The sequence below is a fragment of the Pleurodeles waltl genome, chromosome 5, assembly GCF_031143425.1.
Source record: "Pleurodeles waltl isolate 20211129_DDA chromosome 5, aPleWal1.hap1.20221129, whole genome shotgun sequence".
Taxonomy (NCBI): Eukaryota; Metazoa; Chordata; class Amphibia; order Caudata; family Salamandridae; genus Pleurodeles; species Pleurodeles waltl.
In genome coordinates this window covers 1,240,792,908-1,240,808,755 of record NC_090444.1, presented here as the reverse complement: position 1 = coordinate 1,240,808,755, position 15,848 = coordinate 1,240,792,908, and positions in this window count along the sequence as shown.

Sequence of the window (15,848 nt, the reverse complement as noted above, 5' to 3'; positions counted from 1 at the left end):
GTGGTGCTTCTGTTTGCCTGTGCCACTCTTGTGTGTTGTCCTCTGTGCATGCTCATCTGCCTGTGTGCTTGGGATAAGTAGGGGTTGAGGGGAATGGGATTAGGTAGAGGAAGTTGGAGGGGGGAGGGTGGAAGCAGGGACAATGGCTGCCACCAGAGAGGAGGCTAGAGCCTGGATTGATCTCTGTTGGGCCGCCAAGCCAGTGTGAATGCCCTCCAGAAATGCATTGGACTGTTGCATTTGGGCTGCCAGCCCCTGGATGGCATTCACAATGGTTGACTGCCCAACAGAGATAGATCGCAGGAGGTCAATAGCCTCCTCACTCAGGGCAGCAGGGCTACCTGGGGGTGGCCTGAGGTGCCTGGGGGGAAGGAGATGCCCACCCTCCTCGGTGAGTGGGCACAGGAAGCTTGCTGAGGGGCTGCTGGGAGGGCAGTGCTGGTACGGGGTGACAGCTGTACCTGTAGCTGGGCATAGAGGTGTCAGAGGTGTCCGCCACCACCAGGGAGCTCCATCTGAGGAGGTATCTGTGTCCAAATGACCCCTCCGGTCCCCGCTGTGGTGCTCCCCTTGCCCTCCGTCTCACTGATGCCCTCACTGTCGGTGGACTCTGCCTCCTGGGTCCTGTGGGATGCAGGTCCCTCTGTCGCCGGTGCCTCTGCTCCTCTGCCAGATGATGCTAATGCACATAAGGACAAGATGATAAAAAAAAAAGGGGGGGAAGAGACAAAGGATTCACTTGGTCAATGGCGGCAACAACACCACCGTTGATGTACACAACACACTCACACACAGGGAACAGCCCTACGCACTAGGCAATGCACTACCAGTTACAATGCTAGTCACCATGCCATGGGTAGGGACACATACCGCCAACTGCAGCATACCTAAGACCCACACACCCCGCCCAGTAGTGGATGCCTACTAGCTAGGTTGGAGGAATTTCACATCAGAACCCTGGCCAACATGGGACCTACTCTGCAATGTCAGGCCTGGCCTAGGGGCACCCACAGGCCCACATTCCCCACCCGGATATCACCCCACCAGGCGTAAGTAGAAATGAAGGGCACTGTACTCACCCTCTTGCTACTGCAGTGATGCCCCCAAGCACCCATCCAGCTCCGAATAGGACACCGCCAGTATACGGGCCATCAGGGGGTCAGGGTTCGACGGCACCCCTTCCTCATTGGGAGGCCATCCCCAGCTGGTCCTCCGTGGTCTTCCATGCTCAGGGTCTCAGGTCCTCCCACCGTTTCCAACAGTGGGTGCTCCACCTGCCGTAGACCCCCAGGGTCCACACGTCCTTGGCAATGGCACGCCATATCCCCTTCTTTTGATGGGCGCTGACCTGCAGAGAAAGTACACACAGGGAAAGGTATTAGTCAGATCATCCTGCCTGTTACACTCATGGCCCACCATGCCCCTTCCAATTCCCATTAACACAGACATATACCCTTCTTTTGATGGGTGCTGACCTGCAGAGAAAATACACACAGGGAAAGGTATTAGTCAGACCGTCCTGCCTGTTACACTTATGACCCACCATGCCCCTTCCCATCCCCAATAGCACAGACATGGCCCAGCATACATGCTGCACGCTGCCCAGGACGTATCCACTAACCCCCCCACACGAGGCCTTCACACACAGCAATCCATGCATTCATGCCCCATGCATCGTACTCACAGTGTACTCACCTGTTGGTCTGGAGGCCCAAACAGCAGTTGGTACTGGGGTAGGACCCCATCCACTAATCACTCCAACTCCGCCGAGGTGAAGGCAGGGGCCCTTTCCCCAGTCACACGCGCCATGGTAGGTTCCAGACACAGGTCAAAGCAGCACATGCAGCGTATGTCCTCTCCTGTTGAAGGTCAGGTAGCAAGTGAGTGAACAGATATAAAATGGCTGTCACATCCGCGGCGTGCATACCGTCACCGTAGATCACCATTGGTCACTGTACCCCTTAGAGTCCAATGATAACCAATGAGGATTTGCACGGCGGTTCCTGACCGCCTCCCGCAATGGTGCACAACGTCAACGGAATTACCTCATTTCCACCTCTCCCTCCATGCTGCACAGGCAGACGCCATTTCAGGGTGGGGGGCATGGATCCTAACTGCATCACAGTTCACAATTTCACATTCTGAACATGTGTCACCAAAATATTGTAACAATCACAATATGCATTGGACTGAAGTGGTTACAATGTACAGATAATGTGCAGGTGCTCACTATTTTACCCCATAAATTGCAACTGCTGCGGATGAATAGAAATTGGAGACATCCCTCCGTGTACAGACCTCTGGTGGACTTGGTGACAATGGAGGACTGGCACATCATCCTCACCTATATACTTGACAGGGCCACAATCACAGAGCTGTGTGTCCAATTGGAGCCTTACCTGATATCTGCTATCCGTCACCCCACTGGGATTCCCCCCTATTATGCAAGTTCTATCAGTGCTCCATTTTCTGGCAACAGGTTCTTTCCAAGTGACAGTGGGCTTGGCAGCAGGAATGCCACAGCCAATGTTCTCAATAGTGCTGACCAGAGTGTTGTCTGCCCTGATTAAACACATGTGGAGCTACATAGCTTTCCCCCAAGTGGAGGATTTGGCCACAGTGAAGGATGACTTTTATGCAATGGTACATATCCCCAACACCATTGGTGCGATTGATGGTACACATACTGCATTTGTCTCCACGGCAAAATGAACAGGTCTTCAAAAATCGTAAAAGTTATCACTCTATGAATGTGCAGATGGTATGGTTAGCGGATCAGTACATCTCCCATGTCAATGCTAAGTATCCAGGCTTGGTGCATGATGCTTTTATCCTGAGGAATAGCAGCATCCCAAATGTGATGGCCCAACTCCAGAGGCAATGTGTGGCTAATAGGTGAGCCCTGGTTCCCACCCAGTGGATGTTGGTGTGAGGGTATGGTGTGGGCCATATGGCATAGTGTATGGCTAACAGTTGTCCCTCAATATTTACAGGCGACTCTGGTTACCCCAACCTCTCATGGCTACTGACCCCTGTGAGGAATCCCAGGAAAAGGGCAGAGGAACGTTACAATGAGGCACATGGGCGAACAAGAAGGATTATTGAACGTACATTCGGCCTCCTGAAGGCCAGGTTTCGGTGCCTCCATATAACGGGTGGATCTCTGTGCTACTCACCCAAGATGGTCTGCCAGATCATCGTGGCATGCTGTATGTTGCACAACCTTGCCTTGAGATGCCATGTGCCTTTTCTGCAGGAGGAGGAGGAGGCTGGAGATGGCCGTGTCGCAGCAGGGGAACCTGTTGACAGTCAAGATGAGGAGGCAGAGGTTGAGGATGAGGACAACAGAAGTTCAGTCATTCATCAATATTTGCAATGACACACAGGTATGACAGTGTTGTTTCACATTTCATTGACAGTTCGATGTGTGACATGTGGAGGGCTGTTCAGTAGTCTGGCTAGTGTCAGGGGCCCGCTGGTGTGCCACTGCCTCTCTCATACTGTTGGCCATGTCTGCCAGCACCCCTGCAATGGAGACCAGGGTGGTGTTAATGGACTTCAAGTCCTCCCTGATTCCCTGGTACTGTCCCTCCTGCAGCAATATGTTCTCCTGCATCTTGTCCAGGATCTGGCCCAGCGTATCCTGGGAATGGTGGTATGCTCCCAGAATCGCAGTGAGTGCCTCCTGGAGAGTCGGTTCCCCTGGGCCTGTCCACCCCGTGGCACACAGCAGTCTGCCCAGCTTCCCTGTTGTCCTGTTGTCCTGTGCCTCTGTCCCCTGAACTGTGTGCCCACTGCCACTCACCCCAGCTCCCTGATTGTCCTGTGTTTGTGGTGTGCCCTGGGGTCCCTGTAGTGGTGGACACACTGCTGATTGATGTGTCCTGGGGACAGAGGTATGAGCCCACTGGGTAGGTGCTGTGGTGGGGTTTCCTGAGGGGAGAGGCTCTGTGGTGATGTGAGACTGTGCCTTGGTAACCGACTGTCCGGAGGTCCTTGATGGGCCAGGTTGGTCATCCAGATCCAGGCGAGACTGGATGTTGCTGGCACCTCTTCTCCGATGACATTGGCTGGGGTACCTGTGGGGCTGTAAGTGCAGTGTTATTGTTTCTGTGTGTGACATATTGTGCATGGGTGGGTTGCCCTCTAGGTTTGCTATTGTCCTGCCAGCTTTGCCTTGTGTGAGTTGCTATTTGATGGGCTAGCTGATTGTCTCTAGTGTGCATGATCAAGGAGGAATAGGTGTCCATGCAGGTCTGTGAGTGGTGTCCATGCATTGGTATGGCATGCAGGACTTGGCATTGGGATGAGTGGGTTGTGATGGTGGGGTGTGGGGGAGGTGGTGGAGTGATGGGAGTGAGGGTAAGGGTGGGGGTATGTGATGGCATGCAGGTAAGTGGGTGCTAGTAATAGAGAGCTGACTTACAAGAGTCCAGTCCTCCTGCTACTCCTGCCAGGCCCTCAGGATGCATGATTGCCAAAACTTGCTCCTCCCATGTTGTTAGTTGGGGGGAGCCACCGCCAGTCCTCTGCACAGCGAGCTGGTGTCTTGTTGCAATGGAGAGTACCTTCCCCCGTAGGTCGTTCCACCTCTTCCTGATGTCATCACTTGTTCTGCGGTGCTGTCCCACAGCGTTGACCCTATCCACGATCCTCCGCCATAGCTCCATCTTCCTAGCAATGGATATCTGCTGCACCTGTGATCCAAATAGCGGTGGCTCTACCCGGATGATTTCCTCCACCATGACCCTTAGCTCCTGCTCAGAGAATCTGGGGTGTCGTTGTGGTGCAATGAGTGTAGTGTGAGTTGTGTGGGTGAGTGTGTGTATGGTGATGTGTTGGGGTGTGTGATGTAAGGTGTGTGGGTGGTGTATAGGTGATATGTGGTATGTGGCACTGGTTGTGTGAGTGCCCTAGCTGTCTCTCTTGGCTGGCAATTATTGGTATTCGTAAAGAGTTGTGGGTAATGTGGGTGTGTGTTTTATTGTGGTGTGGTTTTGTGGGTGTGGTGTGTGTATGGGTGTCAGGTGTGTGTAGTTTGAAATGTCCAATGTGGCGTTGTTTTGTTTGAGTGTGTGTATTTTGAGTGTGGAGGTATGTACCACCAATGGTTTATCACCATTGAATGTCCGCCGTGGTGATTCCTGTGTCATTATGTTGTGGGTGTTGTTCTGTTGGCATAGCAGTGTGGGTTTTTATACCGCCACTTTATCACAGACCTTTGGGCTGGCGGATTTGTGTGTGTGGCTGAATAGTGACAGATTGGTGTGTGTGTCATAATATGGTTAGCGGATATCCATGGCGGCGGCGGTATGTTGCCGGTAGTCAGCATGGTGGTAAGTGGGATTTGCCACAAATGTCATAATGAGGGCCTCTGTTTTAGACCCAAAACTTTATACTCAAGAATTCCTTCTATATGAGCTTGCATACCCAATACCAACAAATATCTTGCCTCTTGATCAATATCAAATATGAATTTATACTGATGGTTCAGCACAACCAGTGGTTGGCACAAAACAACAGTACTCTGCAGACTGTGCGTTTGTGAGTGGTGTAATGAAGGAGGGCAAATTCCTTCCTCAGAACACTTACATGCCAACCCCAGAGAACTGCACTGCAAAATTGGCAGAGCTTAAGGCTCTGGTATTGGTACTGGAGCTTACTAGATTATTGGCACCAGAATGGATTCAGAGATTCAAAAGGGAACACCATCAAACACAAATTACAGTGGGGAAGAGCAGCAAATTTAAAAGAGATGCTACCCAATGCCCATAAAGTACATACAATGGGTCATCAACGTATACAGATATACGCTGCAGCCAATACCTTGGCTGATGAAGCAGCCAAATCAGCAGTAGCCAAGGCTTCTGTTGCTGCATTTACTCGTTCTAGAACAGGGTTGGATGATGAAACACTGGTTGCTGTGAAAGCCGCAGCAGACAGCAAGCCCCTACCAAAGGCGTATCCTGCCATATATTCCTACCACATAAGTGCACAGAACATTGCCTTTGTATTGATGTCAGGGGTGGGTGATCATGTGATCATTAACCAGGATCAGAGACCGGAGTTGATGAAAGCAGCACATGAGGGAGTCGCTTCTGCCCACTCAGGTATAGCTGCTACTATTTCCTTATTGCAAAAACATTACTGGTAGTCAGGTCTATACAAACAGACCAAACATTATGGCCCTCATTCTGACCTTGGCGGGCGGCGGAGGCCGCCCGCCAAAGTCCCGCCGTCAGGTTACCGTTCCGCGGTCGAAAGACCGCGGCGGTAATTCTGACTTTCCCGCTGGGCTGGCGGGCGGTCGCCTTCAGACCGCCAGCCAGCCCAGCGGGAAAGAGGCTTCCACGATGAAGCCGGCTCGGAATCGAGCCGGCGGAGTGGAAGCTGTGCGACGGGTGCAGTTGCACCCGTCGCGTATTTCACTGTCTGCACAGCAGACAGTGAAATACATGTAGGGGCCCTCTTACGGGGGCCCCTGCAATGCCCATGCCAGTGGCATGGGCACTGCAGGGGCCCCCAGGGGCCCCGCGACCCCCCCCTACCGCCATCCGGATCTCGGCGGTCCGACCGCCGGGATCTGGATGGCGGTAGGGGGGGTCGGAATCCCCGCGGCGGTGCAGCAAGCTGCGCCGCCGCGGAGGATTCAATGGGGCCGCGGTACACTGGCGGGACCCCGCCAGTGGTGCCGGTCCGACCGCGGCTTTACCGCCGCGGTCGGAATCCCCATTGGAGCACCGCCGGCCTGTCGGCGGTGCTCCCGCGGTCCTCCGCCCTGGCGGTCAAAGACCGCCAGGGTCAGAATGACCACCTATGTCCTTTGTTGTGACATATTTCGACAAATAAAAGAATCCATTGCTAAGCACCCACTGCAGACACCCCTCCTGATTTCCGACAAACCACTAGAATGTGTGTACCTGAACCATTGCAGTCATTTGATACCTGAGGGTGCATACGAATACATCTTAGTCGCTATTGACTCTTACTCCAGGTTCCTGTGGTTATGGCCACAATGATCAGCTGACACACAAATTGGTATTAAAGATTTGCATGTCTTTATCGGGACATATGGGGTGATGGCATTTCATTTAGACCAGGGCCCTGCTTTTGCCTCAGTGACATTCAAAGACACCATGGCAACATTTAGGGACCAATTGCATTGTTCGTCTCCCTATCATCCTGAGGGTAACATTATAGTGGAGCAAAAAAATTGAGGCTTAAAGCAATCCTTAACAGCAAGAGTATTAGGTACAGGTTGTAGTTGGCTTAATCACCTATAAGGAGTCCAGAAACCACATAATAATCTGGCTAGAAGATCCCCGGGAGGGCACACCCCATGTGAGGATCTGTTTGGCCTACCTATATATGTCCCAGATTTTGATGGCTCTGGCATAGTGGCAGCAGACACACCTTTTGACATAAATGAACGTGTCACTGTCTTGCAGGAAATGCAGCAGTTCTGTGAAGAAAACTCACCTGCATGTGCCGTCACCTTTGGGAATAAGGGATGCACCAGTAACACCGACCATCTGGATTCCAAAAGTTGGGCATCTGGTGTGAGAAAAAGTTTCTGAGAAAAAAGAATTTGGTCCTTCATATAAAGAACCAGTTCTAGTCCTGGGAATTCACTGTACCAGAACTGTCATCTTACCATCGCTTCCTGGTTCTAAAGGAAACTGCTTTGTCTGCATCAACAATGTCAAGTCGCATCATGTGGCTGATCCTACACAGCAGACCTAGAGGACTCCTGGGTAGTTCCAGACCCCTCTCACTACCAACCAGGATGTACCTCTACAAGTTTTAGCCAGCAAAGCTGACACTTTCCTGAGCTTGGAGAGGGTGGAAACGTATCTTTCTTTGGTTCCAGTAACTTCATCTGTGACACTAAACACCCACTCTTCTGAACAGTGTTAATCAATTTCAACAAGGGACACATCCGTCCGTTCTACCTTTACAAAATCAACTCCAGTGTTTGCAAAAACTGCTTTCACATATTTTGCTGACATCAGTTATTCCTTCACTGACTCTTCTACATCTTCTGCAGTACCTGTATCAAGAGCACGTAAGCTGTTCACTTTCCTTCAAAATAACTATCTGATTCATCCATGAAACATTCAGTGGGTCCTTTTAACTGTGTTTGCCTTTCTTCTCTGAATTTGTTTTCTCAGTGTTTTCTTTTTGCTGATACATGGTCATTATATTCCTGAATGCTCTGCTGTTGAACTCATAGATGGGGGTCCTAAAACTACATTTGTCTTCAAATAAGGTTGGGAGGGACTTGTCCCTAGTGAACATTTCAGCTATACCAATTCCTGATGTGATTCTTTGGGATATTTTAACACTGGGAGTAGTTTCTGATTATTGGGATTGTTTTCTGAGTTTGAATATTATATTGTATTAGAAAGTGAAGATGTGTATCAAGCAACTGCTAATTATGGTGGAATGTTCTGTTACAATCATTACGGACATCATTTCGTAGATAAAGCTAGCACCCTAAGATTTGTTTATAATTACACACAATGAGAACATTGTCTGACCCCACCAGTGGGGAGTTCCAAAATGTACATGGAAATATTTGCATATTTTACTGGGCATGATATAACAAATACTAAGTTTTAATATTTCAAATTACCTCCTATGACATTGCAAAGTATTTTGTTAACAGATACCAGATTGATTTATTCTGGATCCTTTGTTTCCCAGTTTGCGAAAGAAGGCTATGAAAATTTGCTAAAGTCAATTGACTTAAAAAGTGTTTGGAGAACAAATTTTGGCAAATAAAAGGAAGGGAAAATATGTTTAGAGCATGCCTTATTCTGTTGTAAATTATTTTTCTAAATGACACCATACAGCAAACTAGCTGTCTAGGCTTAGTAAAATTTAAGAAAATGAATGTGACCAGAATTAAAAAAATGTGCAGAAAATAACTAATGTCACTGAAGAACAGCTCAAAGGGTGGGGCCAGAAAAGAACATTTAACACAACATTTTCAGGTCCTGACGGGTGGTTATTTGGCCAGCAGACACAAATGGCTGGTATGCACATTTTGTAAACTCCACAGAGTGTTTCAAAGCAAGCCAACCTGACCATTGTTACATATCATTACAACATTCGGATATTGTCACCGTGTATAGCATAGGAAATTATGCCAACAGTGGCTGAAATCTTCCTCACTAGAAGCCGTAAAACAACACCTCAGTCTCCTATCCAAAACACAGATCTACATAATTTCCTGCTGGGCCCCAGAAAATAATGAAAAAGCGCTTCCTATCTGCAATTTACAATGACATTTGGAAAGGTTCCCAAATAGAAGCTGTAGCCCAGTTAAGTCAAATAGATCAGGAGATCTTACAGAAAGTATTAGCCATTGTAGATAATGGAATTAACTCCTTGTCCAACTGCATATACAAGCTGAACAACATAATTTCTTCTAAGATCGACATTATACAAGAAGGCATGTCATCTTTATAGCATGGCCAAAGCCAAGGAATATCCATTATAAAGTTAGGTTAGACATTACAAGTCCTAAAAAGTAGTTGCATACCATGGCAAGATGTTAGCTCGAAGGACCTGTTTGCCGGTGACAGCAACAAACAATGGCTAAGCAAGAAGCAACTTATGTCATGCTTAACATTAAAAAGTTCGAAAAGTTGCCTTTTACTGTGGCAGAAATACCATGTGCTGTCCCGTTGAGTCATGGGGTTATTAATCTGCCTACTTTCACACTTCAAGTCACCTCGTGCTTGAAGCATGTTCCTGTAGGAAGATATAAAAGGCTAGGGTACAATTACATTCATGAGGTGTGAGAGATGCCCTTTTTGTACAAATGATCCAATGGCACTGAAGATATCTTTCTTAGCAGAAGTAAGTGTGAGACTTCTGTGAGCCATTCAATGATTTGTTAATAGCTGTTCTTGCGTAAAGCCTGTAAAGCTTCAGTAGCGAATTTAGCCTGTTATCTAAAGGGAGTTCCTGTCCCTTTGGTTGGTCCAGCGTTCCAGGTGCTCCTGAATGGGAGCTATACAGTTCTGAACAAAGAGAACTGTTGTGGAATGAGAGCAAAATTACTTACATCATTTAAATCTCCCAAACTGTCACCTGTTGTGATAATGTGCTTTTTAACTCTAACACAAACCTACGACAGTAGCAGAGATATGGTCTCAAATTGCTACATCAAATGTAAATTTTGACAATCTAAGCAGACTGAAAGGTTTTTGTTTCAAAAACACATGGTGCTTACAGCTGCCCACGAGACATATACGCTCCAAGTGGCAAGGTCATCTGCAGGGATACAGTCCCTTTTAAACACTAACTTTCCTAAACATTTTGGTAAATTAATTGGGCAAACATTTAAAACCTCAAACATTTTTGTACATTTTTTTTAAGGCTGTTGGTTCTGGTTTTGTCAGGAGCTTTTTCTCTATATTTGGCATTATACCTTCAGCCATACACTATTTTTCAAGTGTTTTGGAAGGATTCCTTATTACTTTGGCATTAATTGGCAGCATTTTGCCATTGCTATTCTTTCTTCGCAATGGCTGCCCCTTCACATTAAGGATGGCTGATGGCGTTTCCACGGACCCAACTGTGTTGTGAACGCATGATGCAGTATTTTGGAGCACAACTCCTGGAAGAACTGAAATGCAACTGGTCTCTGACATTCACATTGGTTTTAAACTGCATATGGCCTGTCCTTCACAGCTCGTGGTGCCCTTTCGAACATGCACTGGAAGTATGTCTTACTACGCAGGGCATACCTTCTTTGAATGCTGATCTGTTGATGTTCTCGCTGAGGGCTCATTACCAGACATGCACATTGAGATTGCGTTTGTTGCGGGAAGCTTCCTGTGAGTCACCCTTTGAGGTGCAGGTGACTATTTGTTCTACAACACCTGACAGTGCACGGGATGCTACTGTCTTATCTGAAGCCGACAATGGAACACAAGTGCTTTCTCGCCTTCCTTGCCAACAAATTAGTTACAATGACATCTGCCGAAGTGGGGTCCTATTCCTGCATTCTAATGAAATTGATGACCTTGGAGATTTTCTACAAGACCATGATTATTGCTGAACTGCTTAGGTTTGGCCTTATTTTTGATTGCTATGTTTTTCAAATTCTAAAGTCACCAGCTTTAATTTGGCCTGCATTTTGTCTGTTTACTTGTCAACATAGACATTATATTGTACACATTTTAGTATTGATTTTAAGGTTAGAGATGTAGAAATGGCAGTCTTTTGCCTCAGCCTTTGTTATAGACCACTGCAATTTGAACCGTTAATGAAGAGGATGTTGTGAGGTTATTTTAGCTATTACACAGGCACGTTAATTTAGCCTAGGCCTGCAGCTTGTGCTCTTTCACACTGAGGCACACATTTTGTATTTCTCTATTATTTTAGCAGAAGCCTTATTTTAGTGGAGATGTTTTTATTATTTTATGAGCTTGTCCTTTTACACAGACTTTTGTTAACCTTTTCTCTGCACAATGTTTTCATTCTGTGCCTCATTCAAGGTCGTACGTGATAAGTTACGAATTATTGCTGGCACAAAGCGTTATAACTCTTATACACAGAAATATACATGTTGTCACGTCAGGGCAGTTTTCTCAGAACAACCAGATGTTTTATTTTAAAACACCTTGCTGCCCCCTACATGATAGAGGGGAATTCCAATCAGTTGCCTCTGTACACTGCACTGAATGTCGCCTTTGCAGTTTCTGCTGAGACTTGATGCAGTCTCTCCCTGAATGTGGGAAGATTGACAGTAAACCAACAGACCTCTTCTTCATCTACAATCACAGGTATGGGGTTCTCCCAGGGCACCTGATGTGCAGATTAGGGTTTAAACTGCCATGCGCTTGTAGAGAACCTTAGTAGTGCAGGTAAGGATTTTAGGACCATTGTTGTGACAGTATGGTAGGATTTTCCCTATATTTCACTTTTATTGTCACTGTCTTGTTTTTATTATGTGTTATGATCCTTATAATCCTTGCAATCACAATACATTCCTTTTTACACAGAATGCAAAAAAACTTATTTAACCTAGTCCTGCTTGTTTTGTATGTGTGAAACATATGTGACTGGGAGAAAGGGTTAAGATCTGTTCCACCATGGGTTCCCTGAGAAATCCAAACGACATGCTAAGGACTACCAAAATAACCTTTTACTCTTGGGTACTGGTAAGGTGCTGCTAGCTGGCCGGAATGGTTAGGCCAACAGCTGTCACAAGGCGCAGGATCAGACCCAGTCCCCCACGCCTGGTGCTGCTGCTGCCCAAAACCAGCAGTCTCATCACTATAATGAGAGCCTCTACAACAAAATCATCAATGTCCTCTGGCAAGGGAGTACATATACCCAAGAGTCTGATAGTTGACTACAAGGTAGGGGAGGGCATAGATTGCTGGTTTGAGGCATATGAGATTGCTTTACAAATGCACAGGGTTTCTAAAGAGGATTAGGGGACCAATTTGTGGAAGCAATTTCTAACGGAGGAGAGGGACTCCTTACTAACCCCACAGGGGCAGGATAAGATGAAGTATATCACCCTGAGGGAGGCCCTTATCAGGAAATATGGGTTGACTCCGGAGATGTATAGGCAGAAGTTTAGGGAGAATGTGACACTTGTTCCTCAGACCCGGGTAGATTGTGTGGCCCCTTCTGCAAGGCACTGGATAGTTGACTGAAGGGCAGTAATGTGATGGACTATCAGAGGCTGTACAATTCGATTACAGAAGTGCACATGTTATAGTCTTTGTTTTACTGAGCTGCACCAGTACTTGATTGATAGTAATGTCTTTAACCCCAGGGAACTTGCTAAGGAGGCAGACCCGCCGGGTCAGCACTATCCACAAGAAAGTTTTTCGGGTAGATCCAGCTAAGGGTGAACAGCGTTGCCAGTAGAAGAAAGGGGGGGGGGCAGAATAAGAGTAAGGAGTTCTCAAAAGGGCCCCTAACTAGTTCCCAGGATCAGGGTTACCAATCCCCTACTAAGAAGAAGAAATATTTCCCGTCAGGTAAAACTGCAGGTAAGGGATCCCTGAACTGCTTTGGCTGTGGTCAAGAAGGGCACCCCCACACATTCTACGCAGACACTGCCCCCTACTGGTGGGCAGTTGCCAGGGATGGTGAGTGTAGCACTTGTGGAGAAGTTGGCCTCAGCTAGTGGTGGGGAGACAGCTGAGATGCTAGTGTCCCTGGGTCACAGTGAAATGGTACAGAGAACCCTCATGCCTGATAATGCTAAGATTTATAGGCAGTGGGTTACTATTTATGGGCAAAGGGTGGAGACTCAGGAGCCAGGATGATTGCCATCCGGTGTCATCTGGTGTCTTCAGGGCAGTTAATCCCTAATGTGGTCCACCACGTTGTTGCTGTGGACAACCGTGAGACAATGTTTGGTGACTCAGGTTCTCTTTGAATGGGTGTGGGGTCTCAGGTTCCTTTACGTCTGTGGATTGTCTTCTGGGCGATGACCTGGAGCATACCGCCTGGAATAAAGTGAAGCTCAGGTCACACTTGGAGATGTTGGGGTTGCCTGAATGGGTGTGTCTGACCACACAGTCCAAGGCAGCATGTGAACGTGGTCAGAAGGACCTGGAGCCTGAACAAGTGGGCCAGATGTCTGCCAAGAGGAGGAAGGGCAAAGGGCATGGGAAACCTGCTCCTGAAATTCCCACAGTTCAGGAGGAGGTTGACCTTGTGGCGGGTGCCCCGGAACCTACAATGGTATATTTGGCTGAACTCGGGAACGTGCAAGAGCTGATCAATGGGCAGCAAGAAGGTCCCTCCAGGGAAGAGTTCTGCGCAGTGCAGAGTGAGTGTTCTACTCTCATGGGCCTTCGGCAGCAGGCCCAGGCCCAGAGGGCTGGTGACGCCTCTGGTAAGCACCGATTTATTGGGAGAATGTTTACCTGTATAGTGAGCCTATGGCTCCTGAACCTGTGGCAGCCCATGTGCTGGTGGCACCCCAGTGCTTCAGACCCATCCTACTGGGTCTGGCTCATGATGTGCCACTGGCAGGTCATTTGGGGCAGGACAAGACCTTTGACAGGCTTCTTGCCCACTTTTAATAGCCTTCAAATGAGGAAGACCTTAGATGCATTCTGCAGGTCTTGTGCCACGTGAGTAGCAAGATGGGTGAAATGCAAGGCCCCCTTATAATCCTTTCCTGTTGCAAGCACCTCTTTTGAGCGGTGAGTGTTGATATTTGTAGTGCCCCTGGATTCCAAGACAGCTATGGGCAACAGATTTGTTCTGGTGGACCATGCCACCAAGTACCGAGAGGCTGTCCCTCTGTAAACAGTGACTGTGCCTGCCATGACCAAGGAACTGATTAGGATCTTTACCTGAGTAGGTTTCCTGAAGGAGGTAGTTTCCGACGGCGCTACTAACTTCCTGTCCTTGTACATGAGGGCCATGTGGAAGACCCATTAGGTAACTTACAAGTTCTCCATGCTCTACCATCCCCAAACCAATGGGTTGATTGAGAGATTCAACTGTACCCTGAAAGGCATGATAATGGGTCTACCCAAACCCATGGGGTAGTAGTGGGATGTTCCTGCTATTTGCCTACAGGGAGGTTCCACAGAAGGGGATTGGCTTCAGCCCTTTTGAGCTTCTGCATGGGCACCCTGTGAGAGGACCTCTCAGTTTGGTGAAGGAGGGTTGGGAGCAAGCTCCCAAGAAGCCACACCAGGATGGATTTAGCTATGTGCTGGCCTTCTACAATCAGACAGACCGCTTCTGGAAACTCGCACAGTAGAATTTGGAAGCTAGCCAGGAGGACATGAAACCCTTGTATGACCAGAATACCACTCTAGTTGAGTATCAGCCTGGCCAAAAGGTGTGGATACTGGTGCCTGTGGAGTCCTGTGCTCTGCAAGACTGCTGGTCTGGCCCATTTGATATGAAGGAGAGCAAAAGTGATGTCACCTACCTGGTGGACATGCAAACTCCTGCACATGAACCGCCTCATGCAGTCTGAGCTGACCATGCTCTTGGTCACTGATGATGGGATGGAAGAGGAGAGTGATCCTCTCTCAGACCTCCTATCTTCGAAAGAGAAGGATGGGTCAGTAGAGGGTGTGAGGCTCTCACTTACTCTGACCCTAGACCAACAGAGAGATTTCTGCAGGTTGCTGGGACAGTTTGCATTTCTGCTTCCACTTAGCCCAGGGGTCACCCCTTGCTGCACCCATGATATAGATACTGGGGCTAGCGTGCCTCTCAAGCACAAAATGTTACAGGTTGTCTGACAGGGTGACAGCTAGCATCAAGGAGGAGGTTGCCAAGATGATAGAGCTTAGGGTTATTGAGCACTCTAACAGTCTTTCATCCAGTCCAGTGGTTCTGGTCCCCAAGGCTGCCCTACCTGGTGTCACACCTTAACTCTGGTTCTGCAAAGACTACCGGGGCTCAATGCGGTCACTAAGACTGACACCTGATCCTCAGAGCTGATGAGCTTGTTGATCGGCTTGGAGCTGCCAAGTACCTCAGCATCTTTGATTTAATGCCTGGGTACTGGCAGATTGCCTTGACCAAGGCGGCAAGAGGGAGGTCAGCATTCTCAGCCCCAGAAGAGTACTGTGTCATACTTTTTTGGTTCAAGAACGCCCCTGTCACCTTCCAGATGTTGGTCAACTAGGTCCTGGCTAGGTTGGAGAATTTCAGGGCAGCCTACCTCAACAACATGGCCATCTTCAGCTCCAGTTGGAAGGACCATTTGTACCATCTCCAGTAAGTGCAGAGTGCCCTGCGAAGTGCAGGCCTCACTGGCAAGGCCAGTAAGTGCCAGATAGGGCAGGGCTCTGTGGTCTACTTGGGACACCAAGTGGGGTGGCAAGGTGCAG